The sequence below is a fragment of the Pteronotus mesoamericanus genome, unplaced genomic scaffold (genome assembly GCF_021234165.1).
Source record: "Pteronotus mesoamericanus isolate MK-2021 breed Mesoamerican mustached bat unplaced genomic scaffold, CSHL_Meso_final contig_74, whole genome shotgun sequence".
Classification (NCBI taxonomy): domain Eukaryota; kingdom Metazoa; phylum Chordata; class Mammalia; order Chiroptera; family Mormoopidae; genus Pteronotus; species Pteronotus mesoamericanus.
The window spans coordinates 24,725,734-24,749,479 of record NW_026555247.1 but is presented as its reverse complement, the minus strand read 5'-3'; the positions used below and the strand labels follow the sequence as shown (position 1 = coordinate 24,749,479).

The 23,746-nt window shown below is 46.5% G+C and overlaps 1 protein-coding gene across 3 annotated transcripts in view; it reads right to left on the bottom strand.

The window, feature by feature from the left end:
* ARK2N (arkadia (RNF111) N-terminal like PKA signaling regulator 2N) overlaps positions 1-2,306 on the bottom strand; it is a 69,905-nt gene extending 67,599 nt beyond the window's left edge. For all 3 annotated transcript variants that reach the window (XM_054583591.1, XM_054583593.1, XM_054583592.1), the window contains exon 1: positions 2,024-2,306. The gene's annotated coding sequence lies outside the window, so the exon portion shown is untranslated. The remainder of the gene's footprint in view (positions 1-2,023) is intronic.
* Between the last annotated feature and the right edge of the window lie 21,440 nt (positions 2,307-23,746).

Here is a 23,746-nt window from a genome sequence, read left to right as displayed (position 1 = left end):
GATAAACCATGAAGACTATAAAACAGAGTATTATGAGACTTCCATAAATGCATTTAAGAGTAATATAAACTGAATTAGTGAGTAACGTAACAGCTACACTACGAACTTAACATAAGTTAATTAACAATGGGAAAGTTTCCAGCTCCAAAATCCTGTCCCTCCCATTAAAAAAAAAAAAAAAAGGTCGGAAAAGAATTTTTTCCATTAAGAAACTGTATTTACTTGATGCTTTACGTATAATGACCATGACATTTCTCCCTGCCTTTCTTATTGTATACACCTATTTTGAAGTTTGTATCTATAATATTAACATTATGAAAAAGATGTGAAGTTTAAAGATTACAGTGGTACTGAAAAGTAATCTGAAATAATCTAATTTAGATTAAATAATCTAAAAAATTTTTATTTCTCGTTTCATGGAACTGCATGAAATTTCACTAAGGCTTTTTTTAAAGTAGCATACCGATTACCTAAATTTCAACTAGTTTCCTGAATTCATATTTAACTCATAGTTTTATATGTACTGAGCATAAAGTTCTCAACTATGCATTGTATTGGCCAGGTTACTCTGCCAAAATATTAAACTTCTTACTAAAAAACGGTTAGCGTTGAAACTCCTCAGGACATCGGGTAATAACTATCAATTATATGCCCCTAAAAATGCTCGTTAAACCAAAAGGCAATGCTCTTGCTGGAAAAAATCCAACTGGCAGGATCAACAAAACTACATTAGAAAAGTTAATAGTATCCATCCTTATATACCTCAGGAGAAGGAATGAAAAGATTCAAACTGTTAGCATGTGCCCAACGACACTACAGAATAAAAGCCTAAGCAAAACCACCAGATGTAGTTGTAATCAAGAGGTCCACCTTGACAAATTAACATCAGTGGAATTTTTATCTTACTGGGTGGAAGGATTCAGAAAGCAAAAGCTCAAGCAAGAAACCAAAAACCCATCCAAGGATAAACTGCTCAAGCGGTTCAATCTGGGAGAACAAGTACAGACAGGCGTTCACTCCTTCCATCTGTGAGTATCTATTCTGTGACAATGAAGAGGACGATTGAAAAGGCAGAATGAATGACTTGCAGTTGGTTCTGTTGGGGGCTGCTACTCCAACAATACACTGAGATGGGTATTATAAGGAATAAAGTACAAAGTGCTGCTGGGGAAAAGAGAACTCTCTGGGAAGAGTCAGAGAAGATGATCTTTCACTTGGGGCCCGTCGCTTTACATCCTCGCCAGCTTTCTAAATAAAGTTAACAAATTCCCCAGAAAAGATCAATTTTGAAGATGGACGTACCCCTCCCATGGACCAGAGGCGTCTGCCGACCGAAAGAGCGAGCCAAGAGGCAGAAGGCACCACGCCTGAGAAAGCTTTTCTTTCTCCCTTCTCCTAGGCCACCGCGGCGCTGGGGAGGCCACCTGGGCTCTCCGGAGTAGGGGCAGGTGTCGGCGCCAGACCCCAGCCGGCGGAGCCCGCAGAGTTGGCAGAGGTGCAGCAGCAGCAGCAGCAGCAGCAGCAGCCGCCGCCGCCTCCCCCGCCTGCCGGGGCGCCGGAAAGTTGCGTTAAAGCAACTCCAGGGCCGTAAAGCCGCTGCGCCGCGCGGCCCATGGGCTGCGGCACCTCCAACCTACTCTCGCCAGCCGTGAAAAGGGACCAGCCTCGCCCGAGCCCCAGCAGTCTTGGGGGAGGGTTGGGGTGGAAGGTGCGGGGGAGGTGGCGGGGGGCTCGGCCAGCCAATTCGGGCGAGCCAGGAGGACGAGAGGGTCACCAGCCAGCAGGCGAGCAAGCCACCAACCCTTTTAGTTAGCCCCCACCAGGGCCGCGCCTCCCTGCAAGTCCAGGCGCGAACCAGGCACCCACCAGTGGACCCGTCACAACCCCGGCTCCCGAACGCCGCAGAGCCCTCGACCACGGCCCGTACCCCTACGACTCAACCCGACCCCTCCCCGGGACGCAGCCCGGGTGCCGCAGCTCCACTCGTAGCTTGACCGCGGCCTTACACCCCTTCACGCCTCACCTGCTCTCTGCGGCGGCTCCGCACCTCTGGTCCGCTCCGCACGCCCCGTCGGGGCACGCACTGACCCCCCGGGCCGGGACTCTCCCGGCCGCAGTGACTGGGAACGCGACGCCCACCGCCGCCTTCTCCTCCTCAGACCAAGCCCCGCCGGCAAGCAGAAAGTCGCGGTCAGAGCCCCGCCAGGGCCACGAGAAATCTCGCCGCCTCCGCAGGCTACACCACCAAGTCCCTTCACTCGTCCGCGCCGCCCGGAGAAAATGTCACCAGAGGCCGTTCCGCTCGGCGCCTCACTTCCGCCCGGAACCACAGAGCCCAAGCCAGCTGGCTAGAGCGGCTGCTGCAGCGGGAGCCTCTAGGGACAGGAGCAGGAGGCCAAGGGCCAGCCAGACAGCGCCATCTGGCGAGAGGGAATCCGCGCTCCTCCCAATGCAGAGAGCCGGGCGCGCAGGCAACCGCCTTCCCAGGATTCTTTCCCGCTCTCCCACCATCTGATCAGGTACCTCCGTTCCAGAAATATCTTCCTCGGAGGTTCGGAAAGCCAGTCAATCCAAGACAAGGACAATGCCCTAAGAAAAGGACGGTGCTCCCTTTTCTGTGGGCTGCTCCGTACTCACCTCTCTTGAAGCCTACCTGAATGAACCTGCTGAATGCTTGAGTCACTCCAGCAGGGAGTCTCCACCTTTCTCTCCCCTCTTTTTCGACAATGTCCAGACTCGGGAAGACTCGGCCGTGATCTACGTACGCAGTGCCATCAACATCCCGTTCAAGTTTTCCGGACGGGAACCTTGCAGGTCTCGCAGGTAGACGGCCACCTGCTGGTGGTACAGGGTCCGCAGGGGAGACCGCCCCACCCCTAAACGTGTTGCAGACGCCTAAAATTCCACCGCGACACCGTCACTCCTCTGATTTGCAGTTCTCTCTGGAAGGCGTGACGTACCGGTGCACAATGTGAGTTGTCGAGTCTCTTCCTCGAGGTCTGAGATGGGAGAACTGTGCTGGACGCGGGAACCGGAGGGGAGGTGAAGTGGGCGCAGGCCACCTAGCCGGTAAAAGTGCCGAGTACAGACCACACTACTCAAGACCTGGCCAAGAGGCTGCGCTCCTTAAAAGCAGGATTTTGAGAAACAAATAAGAGCTTGAGAAGAAAATGTAAAAGGTAGTTACATTTTCAGGAGCCATGCTGGGGACCTGGTATGACAATCCCCAGGAGGAGATTCTGAAAACAGCAGCGCTGGCCCAGCACTCCCATTAACGTCAATCTCCTTTTTAAATCAGGACCTTCAGCTGCACCCAATTCACTCGTTTATTCTTACTGCCTATAAGCCTGCCAGTTTTCCATCACTAACTACCTGAATAAGTTGATAAAATATTCTTACAGTAATAGCTAACTTTCACTGAATGCCTACTATATGCCAGGCACTGTCCTATGCATTTAAGTAGATTCATTCATGTAAACCTCACAACAACCCTATGAATTTGGTTGTATTACTAGCCCTTGGTGACAAAAGTGGAAACCGAGGCACAGAGTGATAAAGGGTCCTGCCCAAGGTTCCAAGGTCAAATATCAGCAAGTGGCAAGACGGGACTCCCACACAGACAGCCCAACTCCAGAGCCTGCTTTCTCAACCATTACCACCAACTGCCTCCTTGAAAGTAACTGAGAACACACTGTATGTCAGGTAAACATTTCATCTATGCAGGTTCTCTCTTTCATTCAGTCAGTCATTCCTCTGCTACCTTAGTCCTCAAGGAATTTGAGAATTTATGGGGTGGTGACAAGAGCCTAGGCTCTTTCAGGAGAAACAGAAAAGAAAATAATTACTGAGGTCACAGCTGTCAGCCTTGAATGTATGAATGTGGACTAATACATTCAGTTTTCAAACAACTCCTTGGCAGTCTTATTTTGTTAATACTATAGAGATACTGGTGTAGGGCCCTGATGTACCCATCTTGGCTCCTTCTCCTGTTTAATACGGTTAACTTAAGAAACATTCACATCTGTAGAGAATTTTTGGTGAGTTTATTTAGGTCAAACTGATGACTAAAGCAAAATCCCAACATAGCAAGAAATGCTCGGCGAGAATGGCACTTTAGCACCTTATTTTATATATTACAATCAAAAGGGGATGTTTAAGAGGTTTACAGGAAATCCCTTGGTGGTAGATTAGGGAGGCTGGAGAAAACAAAACAGGGAAACCTCTGGGATTGGGTAAAAAGTAAAATGATAGAACTTTTACACTGGTGGGTACAGGATAGTTAATAGTCAACAATGAACAAAATAACAATAACAATGAAGGGATTTGTGGTCTCCCCCTGGTGCAGTGCCTGTGCTTTGATGGGTCCGGAAAAAGGAAATTTGGCATTCCAAAGGCCTGTCAACATAGAAGCACAAAGACAACAGACAGGCTCAATTAAGTTAAAGATTGACTTTGTTAGCGGCCTAGAGCATGCCACCTGCGGCGAACTGCTTTTAGTTACAAAGTTTTATTTTCAGACCATCCTTTAGGTCTCTGAGTTTGTAAGGCTGCCATACGAGCCTCACCTGAGCTTGTCAGGTTACTATGTGGCCCTTTTTTTCCCACAATACCAACAGACCAATTCCTTACAATGAATGGACTGTGCATATTTTTATTACTATTATCCCTATTACTGTCATATTTAGATTGCTATAAAGGGCAATTGCTTTCATCTACCCCCTCTGTAGGAGCATGAAGAGCTGGACAGGTGATCCTACTGCTGCCTTGGATTTGGCTCCTAGAATCTCCTGTGCCTCATATACTCAGCTCTCCTAGCTCCTGAAATCCCACCTGTATAAAACCAGCCCAGTCCTAACACTGCCCACATCATCATCACCACCTTACCAGCCACCACCCCCTCATCCCCCTCTATGGAAATTTTTGTCAAGTGTTCTCTGCTCACAGACACTGTCCTACAAATATGTCTACCCCTTGGCCTCTCTGCAGTGTCACTACTGAATCATCTTGGTCATTCTCCTCTCAACTTCTGTTATTGGCCCTAGAGGCCAAGGCCAAGCCTGTCAGCTTTATTGTTTGCTCATGATGCACCACCTGGAATGGGTCTGGGCCTGCAGCAGGTGCACGTTAGAAATGGGGAGTTGAGCAGTAGCATCAGAATGTCACTGGCCTTGCTTTGACTATTCTGTAGCCTGTTCCCTCCCGACCCAGCAGGTTACTTCTACCATTTGCTCTTGTAAGGTGGACACTATTATTAGAATCACTCTGGAGATGAGAAAATGGGGGGCCCCATGGGGCAGAACCCTCATCTCTTGACTATCCCCACTTTTTGTGTCAGATTGCTGAAAACGGAGCTACCCCTTCCTCAGCACAACCACCTCCCGTGCTCACCTCCCCCCCATCCCCAGTGTAACCAGTACCCGTGCAAGGCAGCTGACTCGGGGCTGAGGGCAGGAATGAACCTCTGCACTGACGTGGCCACGTAACCTCAGACAGGTCACCACTTCCAGAGTTAACCTTACTTGCTCCATCTCCGAGCATTATTCCACAGAATTTAACTACATGCTCCATATAGAAGGCCACCAAGAAGCATTCTAAGGATTCTGAGTCGCAGAAGGTGTCATGGTTGTCAGGACCAGGGGTTCTGGAATCTGACAGATATGAATTTGGATCTGGGTCTTCCTCACTTTCATAACTTCTCCAAGCCTCAGCATCCTTACCTGTCAAATACATATGACCCCTGATACTACCTTGCAGGCTCTCCTGAGGGGTATGGGTGAAACGGGTCATGTCTGTAAGGTCCTCAGGACAATCCATGGCTCAGAGAGAACACTCTATAAACAGGACCATTATTCTGATGGTGACACTCAGGCCGGCACTTCCAAAAGACACAGACACACTGGTCAAGTACAGTGGCATTTCCATCTCAACGGACTCATTTTTCCAGAGCAACAAGCTCATGTGTAACCAGAATGAAACAGGGCACAAGGGTGTCATGAACATGGAGCCATTCAGTGGCCACGGGTGACGGAGGAACACCTCCCTCAGCTCCGTCCATTCTCTGGGATGGATAATCGAGGTTCCTCGACCTTGGGCTCCAAGTCTCTCTTTCCAAATCAGGTGATGCTTCTGATACTGTCTCCATATTGGAAGTCTGTAACTAACTTCTAGTAAAAACTGGGAGTAAAAGCAAAGGACAGTTTTAAATTTTTCATCAAGAATGTATTGGCGTTTCATTTTCCCAATGAGAAGAACATCTCTGTATGACACAGCACCCGACCTCGCGAGACATCCACTGCGGGAAGAAGGGAAGAGGCTCCCCTGATACCTCCTCTGAACCAGTACGCCCACTGCCCGTCACGGCACCTGCCCTCCCGTGCACCTGTTAGGCATATTCTTCTTTCTTATCCATCTGGCACACCAGACCATAAGGCAGGGGCTAGGCCACGCTGTTCTGCTCTGGGGCAGGCACTCAGTACACAGATGTGAAAGGAGGAAGTCCGGCTAAGCGTCTAGCTGGGGAGACTCAGAAACCTGAAAGGATGTCAAAACAAGGAAGTGGCGCCAGGTGCCAAGTAGACGAGAGGCTGGGAGGGAGGCAACTGGGGAATGCCTCGGGGAGGACCTGGAACCTGCCTGGCAGTCGTTTCTAAGGAGGAAGAGAGTCCATGCCTCCAGGACAGAGTTCTGTCATCCTTCCTCTAGGCCTCCTGGGATCCAGCACAGGGCCTGGTAGGCAGCACACATTCCCTAAATTTGTGTGACTAAAAGACCAAGAGCGCAAAGTCCCCAACCTGGGAAGAAGGGATCAGGGAAGAGATGGGGAAGCCCCTGGGCTGCTTGAAGGACAAGGACTCCAGGGTACGGCTGCCTGTGGCTGGTGGCAGAGGACAGATAAGGACCGATTAGGCCAGAAGGGAAGTGGGGGAGTTGAATGTTAGCTAAGGGGTCTGAGCTTCATTTTTTAAGCACCAATGGGGAAGCAGGTATGACACCCTCGCCTAGTCTTCTACCGAGTGGTATTGTTACCAGCAGAAAGTGGTCCCTCCCCTGCCTACCTGGCCAGTGGAAAGCACAGAGGGCAGGGTGATTAGGCCCAGGCTGAGCACAGAGGGTCTCTGGGAGGGGAAAGAGCTAAAACTGAGGACTGCTGAAAGAGAAGAAAGAAGGGAAGGGCCTGCAGCCCTAGGGAGCTTCCTTGTGGGTGGCAGATAAGATACATTTCAAAGGCACATTGTGATTTGGAAGAAAGGACTTAAGGACTTATAAGGACTTCAGAGCAACTGAAACACCAACTTTATGGAGGATGTCCCCTGATCTCCACCCTCTCCTCCTCAGCTCTGAAAACCACGGTGTTTAAGTAAGAACAACATCGGGGGATCTGTGGTACAATTTAAAATATGTCTATGGTCTTTGTCCTCAGTTCCTGGTACAGAGGACAAAATCCTTGGAATTTCCTGAGTGATAGGAGTGCCTTCCGTTATTAAGAAACCCCTTTCAACCTGAGTTGATGGCCATGAGATGACTCTCGGTGGGCCCCTAGGTGGCTTCAGAATGGGGACTGGTTGCCAGGGGAACCAACCTCAGGCTGAGAGAGTTGTCATTTTCATTCCCAAACACACCTCTGGGAAGGGGAGAAGGGCTAGAGATTGTGTTCAATCGCCCATGGCCAGTGAGTTCATTAATCATGCCTACGTCATGAAACCTCAGTAAAAACCCCTCAATCATGGAGTTTGAGGAGCTTCCAGGTTGGTGAACTTACAGAGACGCTGGGAGGTTCGCTCATCTGGAGAGGGCCCGGAAGCTCCGTGCCAACCCACTGCCTCCCACCAGGACCATGTTTCTCTTCCATTTGGCTGTTCCTGAGCTGTATCCTTAATAAACCAACAATAGTAAAATGCCTCCCTGTGTTCTAGAACTTGAGGAGGAGTCATGGGAACCCCCGAAATTAGAGATTGCTGAGCATTAGTATGGGAAGCCTGGAGATCCCACTTGCGGCTGGCATCTGACGTGGGACAGTTTGGTGGGGCTGAGCCCTCGACCTCTGGGGTCTGCATTAACTCTGGGTAGTTGGTGTCAGAATTGAACTGAACTGTATACCCAGTCATTGTTGGAGAACTGGCATTGGTATCAGAAAACAAGTACACAGGATCCTGAAACTTTGGCTTTCAATAAATATGTTATATTTAGTTTTAAATAAACATGTTGTATTAAGTAAGCCCAGTCCTAGGCCAACTCTCTCTTCGACCCCACCTTCCCTATGACTATGTCCACCTTTTCGTTGACAGCCAACGCTGCCATCACCCAAAATTCAGAAGGTGGATTTGTTTAATGCTTTGCCTTTCCCAGTAATATTGAAACATAAAGGAGTGCCTCTGAGGAGGAATTAATCTTTCCTGGTGATATTTCAGGTACCAAATCCTGGTGGGGAAAATATTACTAGGTGGTGATTATCCCAATGCCCCTTGTTTGCATGTATTAAGTGGCCACCTTGTTAGGGGAGCCCAAGGAATTATGCATGCCATTCAACTTCATTCAAAAGGCATCTATTGGAAGCCTGCCCACTAAACTCAAGTGTTAGGCCCTTAACATGTGATATTTCATTAATCCTCAGAATAGTCAGCAAGGGCAGGCAGGTTTTACAGAGGAGGAAACTGAGACTTGGGGAAGGCAGCACACTGGACCAAGGCCACATGAGCTAAAGGGGCAGGGGCAGAATTTCTGGAAGAGAACAGTCACCTCTCTCAAGAACACTATTGTCCAATAACAGGGCTCAGTCTGGAAAGAAATTGCAGTAATTCACGGGTGGAATGTGGTGATCTGTGAAGCAGAGAAGGGGCATGTGGGAAGGGGAAATTAATTCCCAAGAACTAAGGGGACTTTGTCAAAGAGAAGGCTTTTGACCATGGCCTTGGGTGAAGAGCAGGATGTCCAAGGACAGAGATGAAGAGAAAGGTATCTAGACAAAGTCCAGCCTTGAGGGCATAGCTTGAGGGCCCAGAATAGGTGTCTTTCTCATAGAAGCGATCTACCAAGTGCTATGGTTTGGACCCTCATCCCCTACCTCTCCAATTCTGTTTTTATTTTTTTTGCTGATTAATACCAAAAGCATACATTTGTATAGAGCTTACCCTGAACACTTCAGAGTATGATTTCATTAGTTTTTCTGAACAGTCTTAAAAGGTAGGAAGGGTGGGACTGTTATTATTTTGCAGAGATTACATGAATAACTGACACAAAGAGAGATTCTGAATAAATGATGAATGAATGAATGAATGAATGAATGAATGAATGAATGACTTGCCCAAGGTCATCAGAACTAAATAGGAGAGTCAGGACTGAATCTTGTCTGCTGTCTCCAATCCCAGACTCTTTTTACTACTGTACATATATATCTGGGGGACTTAGCAATGCCATTGTATATGCATGTTAGGGAAGGAATTAGACTTGTTATTGTGTTGTATAATGTGCTGATCATTTGAAAAAGACTCTGAGCATGAGAACAGTGTAAGCATTCATCAAAGGACTTCAATAGACTGACAGCAGCAACAATAACTTTAAATTAAAGGAAGGAGAGTACTTCATGTGACTCCACTCTTGAGGAGTCAGTGCAAAGGCATCAGGATTCGAGAAGAAGGATGGGGCCCTCTAGAAGAAAGACGAAGCAGAGATTTACAGAATGGGTGTGGAGCTAGCAGGCTGAACAGGCCCCCACCAGCCAGGTGAGCAAGCACCCAGAACAGCAGGACATCAACCAACTTCCAAAGGTTTTTCCACCTCTTAAGTAACTGTCATTTACTGGTAACCATCAGGCCAAAAAGGAGGCCTTAGAAGTCACTTTATTTTGCAGAAAAATGGTATCTTTTTACTAATTTTACTTTTTGGAAAAATGTGTCACTTAATGTCCTTAGCAGAGCTGCTCTGTCTTTTAATTCTGCTTGTGGCTTCTACCATGAGTCCTGCAAATCACCAGATGGGCAAAAGGCCTTTCTTCTTTTCCCAAGATTTCCACTTAAACCTCAGAAGCTTTTAAAGCGTATCTACTCAAACCCATGCAACATCAGGGGTTGGGGGAGGACATGCATAATCCAAACTGGATTTCCCATTGCCACAAGGACTGCAGGTCATGATCATTTTGTATGATCATGTGCCCAGAAACGCCAAGTCAGTGTTGTTGAACTGGAAGAGCCAGAAACACGAAGGACAGAGCTTATCTTCCTAGGAGACCCAAAAGAGACTGCCCCTGGCTACAAGAGGGTGGGGTTGTACAGTCATGCCAAGGCTACCCTGTCGCTGCACAGAGGCCTGCCAGAGGCTAATGGCAGAAAAGACAGTGACATTGAGGGCTTACTCCCATCAGTCCCAAGAGCTCTGCAGAGAGTCCCCAGCTGCTTGCTAAAGGACTGCCTCTGCCCTGCTGGGTCTTTCCACAAAACAGGGACTGTTCATGTTTGTCCTGTCCTTCCTTTCCCATTACCTCCCTCTCTTTTCATTCCTGTTTCCATTCTCTTGCTGTATCTTCTTTCACACTCCTCTCTCGTGTTGTCCCCCAGTTCATATTATCTATGTAAGGAATGTCCAAACCTCTAAGAATTTTTATGAGTTTATTGGAGCCCAACTGACAACAATTGCTGGGAAGCAAAACCTCAACAAAATGAGAAACTGCTCTTGAAAATGGCGATTTTAAGCCTTATTTTATACATTACAATCAATACAGGAGGCATAAGGGAGTTACTGAAATCCATTGGTGATAGGCTAGGGAGGTGGGAGAAAGCAAAGTGGAAAAACCTCTGGGATTGGATAAAAAAGTAAAATGATAGACACATAGTTCTTTTACATAAGTGGATTCCAGATTCGTGGTCTCTGGTGCAGTGTTTGTGGCCCAGAGGTTTGGAAAAAAGGAAGTTGCCTTGACATTTTAAAGGTATGTTATTGATAGGAGAACTGGAGCTAAAGATTTTAGCCTTAGTTGATTGGCTTAAGTGATTAATGCATGTGGAAAGCTGTTATTCCAGGAACTGAAATGCATGACCTGTGACTCCAGGAAGTGACAAGCAATTCATCCTTTGTGTCCCAAGGGTCTGCATGATGGAAATGGCATCTGAGCCATTGTGTTCCATGGAGGGAATGCCTGTGATGCAGATAAAGAATTGTTGATTGACAGATAAAGAAGTACTAGGAAAGTTGTGCCAGACTGCAACTCTTAACCAATTAACCTTTCCCCCAAACCCCTTACCTACCCTTTCTTCTCCTTATGAAAAGGTCAGCCTGAAATGAGACATGAAGATGGTCTTTGAGGGTACATAACTTGCTGTCTTCTTAAACCGCTGGCCATCTGAATAAAGTACCCATAAAGATTCGATCCTTGTCTCTACTTATTGGTTCTGGTAGTGACAGGCAGCATAAATACTGACTTTCCCAGTTTCATTACCACATATGCAAAAAGACAGTAGACAGGCTCGATTAAGGTAAAGGTTGACTTTTGTCAGGGATTCTAGCCTAGAACCTGACTACCCTCCATAAACTGCTTTTAGTTAAAAAGTTCAAATTTCAGAAAACCCTATGAGCTTACTTTAGATCTCTGAGTTTGTAGGGCCACCAGGCACACCTCTCCCGAGCTTGTTAATGGTAATATGTGGTCCCTTTTTGTCCACAATATCTTCACTCCAGCTGTGCGCTGATATCACTTGCCCTGGGACTTCCTTCCTGGGACACTGGGGCTGACTGTAGACAAACCTGGAAGAAAGAAGGGCCACAAGATGACAATTGGCCAGCAGGGGCAAGAACTCATAGATAAATGTCTCATCTTCTTTCCCTTGGGTGGGCATTTCTGCATCCCATTCTGTAGGGCTCCTCAGAGGCAAACAGCAGGACCACAACCCAGGTGTCCTCCTTGAGACTAACTTGGTCACACAGCGCCCCAGGAGTTCTCCTTCCTTCCTTGTGCAGCAATTCCCTGTCCCTCTGTCCTGTTCCTGAGGTACTTCCCAAAATTGACTGCCTGTGTGCAAGCCTTTGTCCTCAGCTCTGCTTTGGGGGGAACCCAAAGCCACAAGTCTCCTTTCCTCCCCAGTTCCTGATGGGCTTCCATCCTCTCTTTACTGCTCTGTTTGCCGCTCAATGTATATTTTTCTCCCTGGTCTACCTCAGAGACAGTGCATCACAGGTTGACTGAGAGTGAGGAAATCAGAGATTCTATCAGCACAATGTTCCTTGGGAGCTTTGGTCTCTGTGTCATTACATCATTAAGATACAGGAGGGTGGCAGGGACAAGGGGCTAAGGAGAGGAAAGAGATGCTTCCAGGTTCTGTTACCAGATTAAAGGGGTTTGTTCACCTGTGTGCATCAAAGCTCAATCACATTTGAACAGAAATGAGCAGCAAAGAAAGTAGAGGCTTATTAGTTGAGGAAATGGCACCAAACCTGGAGTCACAGGTAAGCAAGAGCTCTCCCAATGGCTTCCAAGGGTTAGGTTAAGTAGGAGAAAAATCATTAATCCTGGTGACTAAGGGAGTTGGGATTGCGGGCTCTACTGATTGACTGGAGCCAGGGCAGGGAGTCGTTGATCATTGTGTCCGGTCCTGAGGACAGCCTTGGCATTGTTCTGTCTGGTTTCATGAGGGTGTGGTCTGGAGGGTCATTCCACTTCCCTGGGCCTGGGATGAACCACAACTGAAGTCAAGATGTTATCCTTAGCCTGACTGAAACTCTTTCTGTGAAACTCTTTCTGTGGTCAACAGAGCTGAGGCTTTGTTCATAAGACAATTTGATACTGACCACAATCTGATTCCCTAAGGCTTAATGATTAAGGAAGGAGTGGACAGACAGAAAGGAGAAAGGGTCATGTTAAAGAAATGATGTTTCTGTAAAGTTGCATTTCTAAGAAGTCTTAATTAGGATAGAAGTAACCAGTGTCAGAGATGAGGGAACCTTCTTCCCCTTTACATCTTAGTCCTTCTGGCTGATTGAATAACTCAGATGGCATACAGCTGACTAATAGGAGAAAATTAAGTTTTAAGACTAATAGGAGAAAATTAAGTTTTAACACTTGCACACAGGGAATTCACATGCCCATGAAGATTCCCAAGATAGTACAGCAAAATGAGGTCTATATGTCATTCAAAGCTACAGAGGGGGAAGGCAATTCACAGGAGATAAGAGTTACTGTTTAGTAGACGAATGTGTATTGGGCCCTCTTGAAACAATGGGACATAGAGAGGACTTTGGTCAAATGGGTTGTGCTAGGTTCCTCCCTGTCAATCACACCTAGTTGATGTTAAAATACAGTCATCTATGAGGATGGCTCCCTTCCTGGAACAAGCCCTTTGTCTAAATTCTCTTAGGCAGTAAAGGGGAAGGTCAAAGTTTCCTCCTGAGCCTTCTGTGCCTTCCCCGATTGTTCTCAGTCTGAAATAATCCACATGCCAGAATGGCATACCTTGGGATGACTCATTCTGAATCCCAACACTAGTCAGTCTGAGAGAGTGATCTATTTATCACTTGTTCTTTGGGGTACCTTATTCTCTGGAGGTAGGTCTGCTGCTGGCTGGAGGGATCCTTCCCACCCTGCACAACCTCTCCCCCGCAACCCACCCCATCTCACCTGGTCTCATTTTCCTGGAAGCTTCTTCTCCAGCCTCCCTGGGGTGCTTCTCCCTCTGGTGGTTGCATCTTGACCTTGAGCAGCCTCTCCACTCTCCACCCTCACTGAGGCAACAGTAGAAATTCTTTGCTGGGGCCTTTAGTCTCTGGCTGGAAGCACCCCTCAGCTGGATTTAGTCTCTGGCAGGATTCCCCTTCTGGGGCTGTCCCAGGCCACTGCAAGAACATAGTACCATGAGTCTAGAGAATCATAAACGCTCCCCAATCTGCCACATTCTAGGCAACAGGTGAGGGGAGAATGGAGTAAATTCTGGGTCAGCTCAGGCCTTGGCAAAATTTCTGGAGTGAAAGAGGGGGAGAAGGAGCAACAATTCAGGACTTTTTTTTTTAAATCCAGAATTTATTTGTACTGGATAATAATCTAGTCCTCCTGCTGCAGGTGTTCTGAGGATCCAGGCACCTGAGGGTCCATGACCCACAGTGGGCTCTTGGCTTCACACAAAGAATTAAAATATGGATCAGCAGAGTTTAAAGTGAAAGAGAGTTTATTAGCGAAGTGGTGGGACGGAGAGAAGGATGCTCCACAGGCAGTGCTGCCCTTCCCCAGTGGGATTCGCCTCTTTCATTGGGGCTCATTTAATCGAGGGGAGGGGTTTTCAATAAGGGAAAGGAATATTCAGGGTTTTGGGGGGGAGAGGGGTGGAGACTTCTCAGAAGAGCTCGAATGGCCATTTTGTGACTTTTTAAGGGCTTTTCCATTTCCCACCATAGTAGCATGGGTTGTGTTGTTTAGAATGCTAATATATTATTTCAATGAGTGTATAATGAGGCTAGGGGTTACCGCAAGGTGAATTTAGTCACCATGTTACATCGAGCTTGTCTTCTGCTGATTCTAAGCCATCAATCCTTTGGTGGTTGGTCTTACTGCCTCCATACTAGTACCTGGAGCTCTTACTGGTTACAGCCGTTTTGTTTAGCCACATACGCTATCTCACTCCAGTTCAAGCATGCAAGAAGCATCTCTTTCTTTATGTGCTGTAAATCAATTAAATGTCTACCCTAAGGCCCCCACCTGGCAGGAAAATCCACATCAGTCATTGCTGTACCCTCATTTCCTGTCCCCATTGAGGACCCCCGGAACCCAAGCACCTGAAAAGTTAGGGTGTCGTTTCGACGTCCCTCCATGCAGTTATGTCATTTTCCAAAGCACAGTGGAAAAAAGAGTAGCTGTGCTCTGTTTTCATATCAAACATGGGGAGGAAAAATCTTTGCCAAGGCTGGGATTTTCCAAAAGCCTCTCCATCATGGATGACTGTGCAGGGGTGAGGGCACCTCCAAATTTCTCCCCTTCCAGGCCCTCATGATTTCTTCTCTCCCAAAGGTCATCTTCCCTCCCTCTCCTTTCCCTTTACCCCACAAGACACATAAAACCCAGAGACTTCAGGTTTGTCTCAAAGGACAGGAGGAGTCATTGACCTCAGGCTCCTTTCTGCTTTCCACCAAACCCAAATCTCTGAGACAAGGAATCGCCAACCTGGCAGTCTACTTAAAATAGAAGAGCAGGAAAAATACTATGAGAAACACACAAATGAATATGTCAAACTGTCACCGTGCCACTCATTCATTTTCCAGCACTTTGTGGACACCTACTCTGGAGCCAGGCACCATGCTAACACTGGGAATACAGATGTGACCAAAGGAAGTTCTTCCAGGTTCAGTGTTCAAACTAGTCGGTCCTAATAGGGAAGATAGACAGGAAGTCATCTAATATTAGGGTGATATGACAACAGAATAGAAATATGTACCCAGAGTCATAGGAGCTGAGACAAGGAAGTTGCAAACTTGGCCTGTGCCCCAGGGAGTACTCACCTAGGAGGAGACCTCTGAGCAAGACTTGAGAATGAAGAGAATTTTGCAGCAGAGAGAAGACAAAGAAAGGCATTCTAGGTGGATGTCAAAGCAGAATCAAAATGCTAAGCCATTCTTCAAGGAACAGGTCGGCCTGGAGGTAGAGTGTTCATTGGGTGAGGGCAATAAGAAAAGAGGAGTTTAGAAAAAAGAACAAAATCCCCAAGGAGGGCTGTGATGGTTTTTTCTTTTTTTCTTGCTGGGGTGGGAGTGCAAATGCAAAAAATAGCCCTCTCTCTTCTTCTCCTCAAGTTTGGAAGCAATTGAGAACTAAGACAGAAGAAATGGGTCAACTTTACGGTAGATAAAAACTAGATTGGAGGACACATGGCAGATATGCAGTCCACATGGAATTTCTAACATGTCATGGCCACTGTAGACAGACATTCACTCAGCTGCAGATAGACCTGGACAACCTCAGCTCTTCCCCTCTCCACCCAGCAGATTTGCTATGTGTGAACATCCCAGAATATACTCCCTTTGTAGGCAGACACATCCTAAAGAAAGTATTGTATCACTCCTCAAATCCTAGAGAGTATTGCATTAGTTTGCTGGGGCTTGCATAACAAAGTACCTCAGACAAGGTGGTTTAAACAACAGTAATTTATTTCCTCACAATTCTGGAAACTAGAAGGTCAAGGTCAATGCGTCAGCAGGTTTGATTTCTTCCGTGGCCTCTCTCCTTGGCTTACAGATGACCTCCTTCTCCCTGTTCTTCACGTGGTCACCCCTCAGTCTGTGTTGTCTGTCCTAACCTGCTTTTTAAGGATACCAGTCATAGTGAATTAGGGCCCACCCTAACAGCCCTATTTTAACTTAATTACCTCTTTAAAGGCTCTATCACCAAATACAGTCATATTCTGAGGTACTGGGGGTTAGGGCTTTGATCTATAAATTTGAGGGTAACACAATTCAGCCCATAATGAGTACCCAGCAGGTCTTAGCAGAGCATGCTCAGTTCTTTCCCTCAGGCTTTCTAATCAGATAGGTCTTTCTTCCCAGAAAGGAGAGAGACCAGAGACTGCAGGAGTGTGGCTCCATAGAATGCCCTCCACACAAGAACACAGGAGTGCAATGGAGGTTCTATGGCACACTCCACACCCAGTCTGTGTGTACTCACATTGGGTATTACTGCTTTCTGAAATAAAGGGCTATCTCACACTTATGCACAAACCAAACTTTTCAAAGCTCTTTTACATCCATAACACAAAGCACAGAAAGAAAGATGCAAGAGTTTTTGAAAAATCATCTAATCCCCCTCCCTGCTCTTACAGATGAAAGAATCCAGGCTTAGAAGTTTAAGAGACCAGCCAAGGGTCCCAACTAGTTAGTGGTCACCTGTCTTTCAGCACTACCAAATGTACAAGTTCACTTGACTTAAGATCCCCAACACAAAACTTTCTTCCATCTTTACATCTTCTCTGTAGCATCTGTCCTAAAGATCAGCATACTGTTTGAAAGGTAACTTACGTAAAAGAGATGCTGATAGTGGTTAACTTCTCTGAATGGACTTAAGTCACTTGACCTAAGAAGTATATTTGTTTATGTTTGCATAGGGTCTGATCCACAGTTCAATTCATGTTAGCTGCATGCATGCATGAATGAATGAATGATTGAAGGCTGGAGAAAGGAGGAAGATAGAGGCATAGGTAGATACACTTTGCCTCCTCGCACAACCAAAAGAAGGACAATAACAAATTTAAAAACAAAAAATAACCAAAACTGCCAGAAAATTGAACTGTATGGAAGTCCAACAACCAAGGAGCTAAAGAAGAAACATTCACCCAGACCAGTAGGAAGGGTGGAGACGGGCAGCTGAGGTGGAGAGAACGCACAGCAAGGTGGTGGCTGGTGGACCGGGAAGTCCCACATTTGCGTGCAGATAAAACAGAAGAACAGCTGGAAAGTGAGACAGACCAGCAATCCAGGGTTCCAGAGCGGGAAAAGAAAGCCTCAAAACCTCTGGCTGTAAAATCTGTGGGGGATGCAGCAGTAGGAGAAACTCCCAGCCTCCCAGGAGAGTTCATTGGAGAGACCCACAGGGTCCTAGAACATACACAAGCCCACCCACCAAGGAGTCAGCAGCAGAAGGGCCCAATTTGCTTGTGGATAGCAGGGGAAGTAACTGAAAGCCAGCTGAGAGCTGAGAAAGAGGCATTGTTCCCTCTCAGACTCCTCCCCCACAGACAGCATCACAATGCAGCAACCTGGGTTGCCTCGCCCTGGTAAACACCTAAGGCTCCACCTCTTCCACCTTAACAGGCATGCTGAGACAAAGAAATATAGCCCAAATGAAAGAACAGATCAAAGCTCCAAAAATAGAACCAAGCCATGAACAAATAGCCAACCTACCAGATGCACAGTTCAAAATACTGGTAATCAGGATGCTCACAGAAATGGTTGAGCATGGTTGCAAAATGGAGGAAAAAGCAAAGGCTATGCAAAGTGAAATGAAGAAAAATATACAGGGAACCAACAGTAAAGGAAGGAAACTGGGACTCAAATCAATGATTCAGAGCAGAAGGGAGAGATAAACATTCAACCAGAACAGAATGAAGAAACAAGAATTCAAAAAAGTGCGGAGAGGCTTTGAAAACTCCGGGATAACTTTAAATGTTCCAACATCTGAATCATAGGGGTGCCAGAAGGAGAAGAGGAAGCAAGAAATTAAAAACTTACTTGAAAAAATAATGAAGGAGAACTTCCTCAGTCTGGCCAAGGCAATAGACTTCCAGGAGATCCAGGAAGCTCAGAGGGTCCCAAAGAAGTTGGACCCAAGGAAGCACACAGCAAAGCACATCATAATTAAGTTACGCAAGATTAAAGGTGAGGAGAGAATCTTCAAAGCAGCAAGAAGAAAGGAGAGAGTTACCTACAAAGGAGTCCCCATAAGACTATCAGCTCATTTCTCAAAAGAAACCTTGCAGTCAGGAAGGGGCTGGCAAGAAGTTTTCAAAGTCATGAAAGACAAGGACCTACGTTCAAGGTTACTCTATCCAGCAAAGCTATCATTTAGAGTGGAAGGGCAGATAAAGTGCCTCCCAGATAAGGGAAAGTTAAACAGTTCATCATCACCGAGCCCCTATTATATGAAATGTTAAAGGGACTTACCAAAGAAAAAGAATATCAAAAACTATGAAGAGTAAAATGACAATAAACTCACAACTATCAACAACTGAAACTACAAACTAAAAGAAACTAAGCAAACAACTAGAACAGGAATGGAATCACAGAAATGGAGATCAGAAGGGAGGGGAAGAGAGGAGAATGGGGGAAAAGGTTCAGGGAATATGAAGCATAGATAGTAGATACAAAATAGACAGGGGGAGGTTAAGAATAGTATAGGAAATGGAGAAGCCAAAGAACTTAACATGTACGACCCATGGACATGAACGAAGGGGGTGGGGAATGCTGGTGGGAGGGGGGTTGCAGGAGGATGGGAAGAAAGGGAAGAAAAATAATGGGACAACTGTAATAGCATAATCAATAAAATATATATTAAAAATAAATAAAATCTTTAAAAAAAAAAGACTGGAGACAGGAAATGAATGTCATGTTGTCAGAAGTGGATGAAGAGGGATTATTCAAAGAGTGGAACTGTGAACTTGGCATTGATCCCAGGCCAATGCTGGGCCTTGTACTCTGGTACTTCTCCCCTTTCTCCAGGCATCTTTTAAGGTCATCTTGGGATCTTTCCTCTCCTCCATCCATCTCCATATCAAATTTGTTTCCAAGTTCTTTCCTATCTCCTTCTTTTCCATCTCTGTTGCCACAATCCTGGCCTAGGCCCTTATCACTCCATGTTGGTCTGGACTCAGGTGTCCGCGCAGGGTTGAGCACGGAGGCCTGGGAGGCAGCTAGGAGGCTATCTTAGCAAATCAGGCTGTGGTGAAAACTTGGTCTGTGCTCCCTTGCCCTCCACAGCCCGTGTCTTCTTCCTTATCGGCTCCCCTCATATGGACCCTCTCTCTGCCTTCTTGTTTCAACTAGATCCCAGCTTCTAATTCAGCTAGTCACACTCCCCACCCTTTCAGGCATTCTCTACCACCCCACCGAAACCCACCCTTCCCCCACCCTTAGCCACCCCTCCCCCACCCTCTACTTAAGTTTCAATTAACTAGCTGCCCATAGAAAGATGCTTGCAAATTCGTTCTCCCTGAAATAGAAGTGACCCATAACAAGACTTAATGAGATCATCCCCCAAGGAATTTAATAAAGGACAATTGCTCTAGCCAGTAGAATGAGAGTGTCAGCTGTATCTGAGAGAGCAGGAAGGCAGCAATTTAATGCTCCACCTCTGGGACACGTTGGTGGTCTAGGACCCCTGCGACAGGCAGAGGGGTGTGAAAAGCAGGGACACGGGGCAGATCAGCCTGGTAGGAGAACAGAGAAGCACAACCCCACTCTGCAGAATTTACCAAGAGCTCACAGGAAACCCGATGCCCTTCTGACTCAGCTTTCTGTGAATTCCCTAGGTCAGTTTCCATGGTCACCAGCTTTAGGTGTCTCAAGATGAAGATTGCTGAGGATGGACACTTTGCCCCCTCCTAAACTGGCAGACATGGGGTCGGGTGCTCAGCGTGGTGGAGCTTCCCTTACAGTCTCTCTTACAGAGCAGGGAAAAGAGGATGCTTGTTTTTCCTGCTTTTGAAAGCTGATCGTCTCTGCAGCCAGGAGCGGTGCCAGCTGTGGTCGGCATCCAGCCTGGCACATGGGTCATTGGGAACTCAGGGTGAGTCCTCAGCTGTCTGCACTTTTCTCGGCCTGTGCACCATCCACCTCAACAGCAAACCTTCTTGGCACACTCGGCCCCCTAGCCCCGCATCTGCTCATTCCCAATAGGACCAGCCTCCCTTCTCCCAAAACCAAAACAACCAGCATTTGCCTCATCCAGAGACTCTCCAAAAGGTAGAGCTGAAAAGACTCCTAGGTATGACCTAGTCCAACCTTCTCCCCAATTTACAGAGGAGAAATTGGAGCCCAGGAGGGTAAGGGGAGTCTGTAATGTATTAGTTCTTTCTATTGCATTACCAATGACCCTAGTCTAATGGATTAACACGACGCACACTTATTAGTTCAGTTTCCATGGGTCAGGAGTCTGAGCTTGGCTTAGCTGGGTCCCCTTCTCAAGGGTTTAGCCAGGTCAAGGTATCAGCCAGGGCTGCTGTCTAATCAGAGGCTCAAGTAGGGAAAGACTTCCTTCCATTCTTCGTCATCTATTGGCAGAACTCACCTTCTTGCAGTTGCAGGAATGAGACCCCCATTTTCTTTTCTTCTTTTTAATTAAAATTTAAAAAACATGTTTGTTGATTTCAGTCCTGGAGGGTGTGGCTTAATGGATTGAGTGCGGGCCTGCAAACCAAAGTGTCATTGGTTCGATTCCCAGTCAGGGCACATGCCTGGGTTGCAGGCCGGGTCCCCAGTGGGGGGCATGTAAGAGGCAACCACACATTGATATTTATCTCCCTCTCTTTTCTCCCACCCTTCCCCTCTCTCTAGAAAAATAAATAAATAAAATCTTTAAAAATATGCGTTTATTGATTTTAGAGAGAGGAAGGAAATTTGACTTGAGATCTTACATCTTCAAAGTCTCTTCATCTTTGTTATATTCTGTTAAAAGCAAGTCACGGGTCCCAACTGCACTCTGAGGGAGGGGACTACACTGGGCATGAATAATGTATACAAATCCTAGGGCTACCCTAGGGTCTGTCTACCACATCTAACGTCTTATGGCCAGATAGTAGCAGAAATAAGATATCGGACCTGGGTTTCATATAGAAATAGGTCCCAGGGGCTGGTTATGTTTCAGAATTCAGAGTGTTCCTGATTTTAGAAGTCAATCAGATGCTTACACCATAGACTCACGATACCTACAGTGGAGTCTGGACAGCACCCTGTAATCAGTGAAATATATGAATACTTATGCCATGCGGTTAGCTGCATGGTGGTTCAGGTGAGGTTTTGCCACCAAATGAATTCAGATCAGATTAGGTTTTGCCAAATAACTTATGAAAGACATGACTTTTTAGAGCCCTGTGGGGCTTTGGAAACTCCAGGAAGGAAGGGACTGTGGACATATAATTACCATTTGTCGAGTTCTTGTCCTATGTCAGACTTGGGCTAAGTCGTGTGCATTCTCACAGCTCAGTGGAAGAAGAATGTTTTTGAGACATTAACTATTTTCCTCCCCTTTTCTTCTCATTTAAAAGGGCTCTGCATTCACTGATGTGGGGTGGGGGAGGCTGTGGAATGAAAGAGCCTGTAAATCTTGTGTGTTCCTGAAGATGCTCAAGCCCCAGACAGATGTGGGAGGGGATGTAGAGCTTCGGCAAACATTCTGGACAAGCAAACCACTCCTCTCCACCCCCCCGCAAAAAAAAAAAAAATAAATACTGGAAATAAATCCCTCAGCCTAGGCTTAGGAGAGGAGCTAGATGGGCTGGGGCTTCTGGGAACACGCCTATGTGGGCAGAACTCCACGCAAAGGGTTGCCTGCTGTCTTGGGTGGCCTCCTACTGGGGAGGGGCAGCCTGACTGGATCCTGGCTTGGGGCTGCTTTCTCAGAAAGCTGTGCAAGTGAGCCATCTCTCTGTAGCCAGAACAAGCCTGTCGACGGCCCAGCACAGAGCTGGCTTTTGAATAGAGGAGGTAGTACACAACAAAGCCTGACTGACTCTTCAGCGAGGACTTGAAAGGTGGTGGGAATGCCTCCCTTTATGGGTTCCTGGGCAGCTAACTTCCTCTGAAGTGTTTGGTTTGGGACACCCTCTGATCTATTTCATTATGGCCTTGTCAAATTTCATTACATAATCCTCCACTTAAGGGACTGAGCCTGGTGATGAATTGGCGCAATCGGCAGGTCTGAAGTGGGACAGTGTTTGGCTGGTCTGTGCTCCCTGTTGGAGTGAGCCCCACCACGTCATTTCATTCTGGCTCCAGAACCCCAGCTATATAGCCTTTTATGAAATGGGTTTGTCCTTTTTCCTCTCCTTTAAGAGTATTTTTAAAATATGACTGCCCTCTGGTGGCTAAAATTATATATGTAAATAACCCATGCCCTTCAAATACGATCCAGACAAGTGACTTTGTGTCACAGGAATGAGCTGCTGGATCAGGTTACTGAGTTTGTTTGGGATTAGGTGCGAGAGTGGGAGGTAATACCTCTTTTCTGTGTTTGTTGGCACAAAAACTAGACTTTAGATAGTTAATTGGATCTGGATCATTCTGGCTATAAATTTGATGAGGGCTGGAAACCACCTTGATTTTGGCCCAGTCCTCCGTTAGTTTTTATCCTAATGCCCAGCAGAGTGTCTTGGCACACAGCAAGCGCTCAGAAATACTTATGGAATGAATGGATGAATTGCAGGCATGCCTCGAAGGGAACAACCACAATCTCATTTATTTTTATGTTATTTTGCTGCCTCTTCATAGATGCTTCATAGGTGTTGAAAAGGCACTTGAAAAATTCACCATCTATTATTTATTATTTTTAAAAAGCCAGTAAAATCACAACAGAGTGACTTACTTGACATGGCAAATAAATAAATCTGAAACCAGGTTTACAGGTAAAGTCCTGCCCTGACCTGTGTGGCTCAGTTGGTTGAGCGTCATCCCACAAACCAAAAAGTCAAAGGTTCAATTCCCGGTCAGGGTTCATGCCTGGGTTGTGGGTTTAGCCCTGATCCAGGCATGTACAAGTGGCAATAGATTGATGTTTCTCTCCCTTTCTTTCTCCCTCCTTTCCCTTTTATAGAAAAATAAATAATTTTTTAAAAAAGTGGTAAAGCCATGTTAGCAGAAGAATTTCCACTCAACTCAGGAACACAGCAGGCTATTCTTCTAGGCAGACTGCAATTTCCAAAGGTGGCCACAATCTCTCCCATCCCACATGCTCCTCTGAGAGTGTAATCCTGACAATTCACCCACTGGGTAGGGAGCCTCTGCCCCTTTCCCTCGACTCTGAGGGTGGACTTCTGTGACTGCTTCAATTGATTTAATATGATGCAAACGATGCATTGTGACTTTTAAGGTTAGATCATAACAATGCAATACACTTCGGCCTTGCTCTGTTGAGATGTTCACTCTTAAACGCCAGCTCCCATGTTGAGAAGAATCCCAAAGTAACTCCCAAGGAGGGACCACTCAGAGAGGTCGTGTGTCAGTGTTTTAGCCAGAGGCCAATAGCCTAACTGGGACTCTTGCCAACAGCCAGTTAAAACTTTCCGACACGTGATTTAAG